This window comes from Brachyhypopomus gauderio, unplaced genomic scaffold (assembly GCF_052324685.1).
Source record: "Brachyhypopomus gauderio isolate BG-103 unplaced genomic scaffold, BGAUD_0.2 sc264, whole genome shotgun sequence".
Classification (NCBI taxonomy): domain Eukaryota; kingdom Metazoa; phylum Chordata; class Actinopteri; order Gymnotiformes; family Hypopomidae; genus Brachyhypopomus; species Brachyhypopomus gauderio.
This window is the reverse complement of record NW_027507085.1, coordinates 111,369-116,296: the sequence shown is the minus strand read 5'-3', so window position 1 is coordinate 116,296 and position 4,928 is coordinate 111,369. Positions and strand designations below refer to the sequence as shown.

Genomic DNA, 4,928 nt, shown 5'->3' with positions numbered 1-4,928 from the left:
GAGGAGAGCGGCGCCGGTGCCGAGCGCGCGGGTTCGCCACGGTTCTTTCAAACCTCGCGGAACCGAAGCAGCTTCCGTCGTACCGTCGTAGCGCGCGACGGAAATCAAATTCTCTGGGTTTCCGATAAACTCGTGAAACTGGGTGTGTTTAAGTGGGCCGGGTTCGTGTGAACTGATGGTTCTGAACATCCGGATCAGTTCGTAATTAGCCGTGGGTTTAGTGCCGCAGAGTGAACGTTGATGAGAAAGAATGAAGAATATTCTCCGTCTATATACGGTTGTCCAAAAATGTTTTTTCTTGCGTTTTTTTTTTATTTATGTATGGAATTATAACAATTTTTAACCACATTATCAAATGGACATAGTAAAAATAACTATGGTGATGACAATATCAGGTTAGGTCAACCTGTCATTGATGTAGAGCGTCTCTCTCTCTCTCTCTCTCTCTGGATGAGAAATGGATGAATGCAGAGTATAATTTTAAGAATGCTGAAGCCTCATAAAAACAGTGTCGGACATAAATGGTGTTATTTCAGTGGTCGTTGATGAGCAACGTTCTGAACGCACTACTGAGTGATCTGTGTGAACAGACGGGTGGAGAGTTTGGATGAGATGTGTAAACACAGGCCAGGATCTACAGAGAGGACACACAGCATTAAAAACATGTGCACATGTCCAGAAACACTCAGAGGAGGAGGTGAGAGGGGACGGTGGAAAGAGATACACACACAGAGAGGCAGGGTAAGCACAGGGGAAAGGTGTGTGTGTGTGTGTGTGTGTGTGTGTGTGTGTGTGTGTGTGTGTGTACGTGTGTGTGTGTGTACGTGTGTGAGTGTGTGTGTGTGTACGTGTGTGTGTACGTGTGTGTGTGTGTGTGTGTCTTCGCTTGGTTGCTCCTGTCTGATCGATGGGAGTCTGTGGTCATGCTGAGTGTCCAGAAGGATCCTAGAGACTCAGGATCAGCAGCGATCACCGCATGAGTGCATCATCATCACACACACACACACATACATATATACACACACACAGGCAAATGTATTCACGCGCACACACACACACACACGCATGCACAAAGTCTGTACTGAAAACTCTCAAGTGTCCCAGCCCCAAATGCGTGTGTGTGTATGTGTGTGTGTGTGTGTGTGTGTGTGTGTGTGTGTGTGTGTGTGTGTCAGAACTAACCACATCTCTCCCATACACAGCAGGTCAGGACGAGCATCCTTCTCCACCCACAGATCCTGGCTGTCCTGCCACACCAGGACTCAGTCCCCACCTCTGCTGTCCCCGTCCACCACAGTTACCACTCAGCCCACCGCCACCTCCCACCGTCTGACTTCTACCACTGCGCTCCTGCTAGTACAGAGCAGCACTGTCCCCGTACAGCTCAGCGTGCGTGTGTGTGTGTGTGTGTGTGTGTGTGTGTGTGTGTGAGACACACGTCCAACTCTCCTGCGTGTGTGTGTGTGTTCTTCCCGCAGAGCCACAGGGCAGGATGTGTGTGAACAGGGGTGTGTGTGAACAGGGGTGTGTGTGCAGACGTCTGGGAGTGTGTAACTCCACCACAGAGGAACACAACTGCACTTACACTTCCTCAGCTCTTTGACACATCTGTGCTTTGGTATGAATGGGTTGGAGTCATGATGGGGTGCTGTGTGTGTGTGTGTGTGTGTGTGTGTGTGTGTGTGTGTGTGTGTGTGTGTGTGTGTGTGTGTGTGCCGACCATGGACGTAATTTTGATTTCAAAAGTGGGGGGGACATGCATTCGTCGCTATTTAAATATTTGGTTTTAACCGTAAAAACTGGGGGGGACCAAAGCCGGCTTTTGAAAAAGTGGGGGGGACATGTCCCCCCCGTCCCCCCCCAAATTACGTCCGTGGTGCCGACGCACACATACATACATGCTTGTTGAAAATATATATTTGAAGATAATGCCCACTGGTGACACACTGCCATCTGTGAATGTATTTTCTCAGTAAACGCTTCAGTAGTTCTGTCACTGTCTGTCACTGTCTGTCACTTCTGTCAAAAATTTTTTTTTTTGTCCATAGACATTGTAATCTTAAAGTTTGTAATTTTTCAATTTGTAATCATAATGTGGTCATAAATTAATGTGGTAGAAAACCAAAACAAAATTACAAACGACTGTAATATATTTCTTCACTTTTAAACCTTTTTTTGTGACTGACATTAGGGTGAGTGTGATAATTACGTGCATCCTCTCTTTCTGAGCAGGGATACCTGACGTGTGTGTGGAGGAGGTCGTCTTTCACAGCACTCGGTGTGTAGCTCGTGTGTGCAGTGCTGTAGTTCCAGTACTCCTCCACCCTGTGTCCACCCTGCCGGGTTCGTCTCCAACACGCTCGCGCTGTCGGTGGGCCCGTAAAAGACGTATTTGTAAAACAATTTGCCGGGCATCACGTTCGGTGCTCTTGGGAGATTGAGTTCAATAGATGCTAAACCAAAGGCAAGTTGTTTTGATAAATATTTGATATTTGATATATTAATGCATTACCAGGTGATTCTTGGCCTTCCTGAGGCTGTGAGGCTGACGGGGGTGTGTGGTACCGGATCAGCACCACGAACTGACTGAGTCTCGGCTGCGTGTCCAGGGTAAACGAGGGATATGAAGAGTGCATTGGCAAGTGAGTCCCGTCTCTGGACGTGTGTGTGTGTGTGTGTGTGTGTGTGTGTGTGTGTGTGTGTGTGTGTGTTTCAGTTTAATAGATCATCTGCCTGCATTCTCCGAGTCCATTAACAGTCCTCTCCCGACACACGGCTTTGATTTCCCACTCATAACCACTGGCTGTGACCGGGCAGTGAATCCGCTCTTTAAGGCCAGATTGCTGAATCGATGGTGCTAGCTTTAGCGAGAGATGCTAACCGTCCAAACGGAGGCGGTGTGTGTCGACCAGCGCTGAGGATTAGTGAGCGCCCCCCCAGGGGGGAGGGGTGGGGGGTGGGGGGTCGCTGGGACTAGCGCAGGAGGGCAGAGGGGGTTCGGAGCTCTCCATGTGGGGATGGGAACTGAGCAGAGATACCCCAGCAGCAAGAACTGGACATGCTAGTGGAGTCAGAACTGGGAGAGAGATTAGAGAGTGCATGGAGTTTTAAACAGTTGTGTGTGTGTGTGTGTGTGTGTGTGTGTGTGTGTGTGTGTGTGTGTGTGTGTGTGTGTGTGTGTGTGTGTGTGTTCTGTAGACCTGTAGGTAGGCATGACTAAGATATAATTAATGTATTTTATTTTTTATAAATGTGCACTTGTGCTTAAAACGTGTGACAGCTTGTGTCTGTGTGTGTGTGTGTGTGTAGGTACATGTGTATGGAAGTGTGTGTGTGTGTGTACATGTGTATGGAAGTGTGTGTGTGTGTGTAAGTGTTTGTGGAGGTGTGTGTAAGTGTGTTTGTCGGGGTGTGTGTGTGTGCGCATGTGTCGGGGTGTGTGTGTGTGTGTGAGTGTGTCGGGGTGTGTGTGTGTGTGTGTGTGTGTGTGTGTGTGTGTGTGTGTGTGTGTGTGTGAGAGTGTGTCGGGGTGTGTGTGTGTGCGCATGTGTCGGGGTGTGTGTGTGTGTGTGTGTGTGTGTGTGTGAGTGTGTCGGGGTGTGCTTGAGTAGCAGATTGGCCTGGTTAGTGGGAGATGTGTAGCTCAGGAGATTGAGAGGTGGAGGCTTCTCAACATGGCTGCTTGGCTAAGTGTTGTCTCTGGAGAGCTCACACACATTCTGCTTGGTGCCTGGCCATATGCCTGCAATATGGCCCTCTCTGGACACACACACACACACACACACACACACACACACACCCCAGCACGTCAGCATGACACTGCATTTTATTATACATTTTCATAAACATTTTTTTCCATATTTAATATGGAAAAGAGAAGAAGAAAAAAAATAAGATTGGAACAGTACTACGGTTCTAATGAATGATTATGTAATTATGAAATGTTATGATTTTGTAATTAATATAATTGATTAACATAATTGATTTGAATAACCATGACTGCTGTCAAGGTGACTATTACATATTTTAATTGATATTTGATTAGATTTTGTTCTTTTTTTTTAATGATTTTTCTTTGCCATTTAGATTTTGGTTTTGAATATCCATAAAGATATCAGTTTTTCCAGGACAGTGAATATAAAGATAAGGTTTCCTGAAAGTGCTCCGTTGTTAAGTTTTGAGCAAGTGTGTGTGTGTGTGTGTGTGTGTGTGTGTGTGTGTGTGTGTGTGTGTGTGTGTGTGTGTGTGTGAGTGAGAGAGAGAGAGAGAGACACACACACACAAACAATCAGACAGGCAGAGAGAGCGAGAGGTTTTTTGCACTGAAGGAGAAAAAGCAAACAAAAATAAGTCCTAGCACTTAAAGTAGATTGCATTATCTGATTAGATAGTATACTGCTATCAAAATATCTTTATCACTAATAACTGGACTGTTGGATTACAAATGTAATTTATTGTTATGTGATTCGTTTTGGCCCAGAAAGTGCTGCCGTCTTGTGACTTAATATAGTTCAAGACAACGAATAAGAATTACAACAGTAAGATATGTGAGTATGTAAAAACAAGCGCGTATTAAAAAGTATAAAGAAAACTAGCATGACAACATTCCTCTGTCTCCACTGACCATGTGGGTCTGCGTATTAAGTGACAATAATGTTTGAACAGAGGAAATAATATTTACTTTGTGTATCTGAAGAAATGTTGTGTGATCCTCATATTTCCTTGTTCTGAGTTGTTTTTTTCCCTGTGGAGTGGGCCGCCCGTCTGTGAGGACATCGCCGCCGGCCCCGGACGCCCAGCCGCTCAGATGCCCAGGGAGCAGGAGATCGATGGAGAGGAAACAGGATACACTCAACAGGAAATGGGGGTGAGCTCGGGCTCGCCGGACTCTCCGCTTTGGTGAGTTCGAAAGATTTCCGACGGTAAAC

At 46.3% G+C, this 4,928-nt stretch overlaps 2 long non-coding RNA genes across 2 annotated transcripts in view; both read left to right on the top strand.

Annotated features, from left to right (window-relative positions):
- Positions 1 to 290: 290 nt before the first annotated feature.
- LOC143504335 (uncharacterized) lies at positions 291 to 1,402 on the top strand. The gene is made up of 3 exons (XR_013127540.1): positions 291 to 395; positions 537 to 741; positions 1,203 to 1,402. It is a non-coding gene; the product is annotated as an uncharacterized LOC143504335 (long non-coding RNA).
- Positions 1,403 to 2,206: 804 nt separating this feature from the next.
- LOC143504334 (uncharacterized) overlaps positions 2,207 to 4,928 on the top strand; it is a 3,005-nt gene continuing 283 nt past the window's right edge. Inside the window, exons 1-3 of the long non-coding RNA XR_013127539.1 lie at positions 2,207 to 2,343; positions 2,516 to 2,642; positions 4,753 to 4,928. The exon at positions 4,753 to 4,928 is cut by the window's right edge and continues 283 nt beyond it. This is a non-coding gene — a long non-coding RNA (uncharacterized LOC143504334). The remainder of the gene's footprint in view (positions 2,344 to 2,515; positions 2,643 to 4,752) is intronic.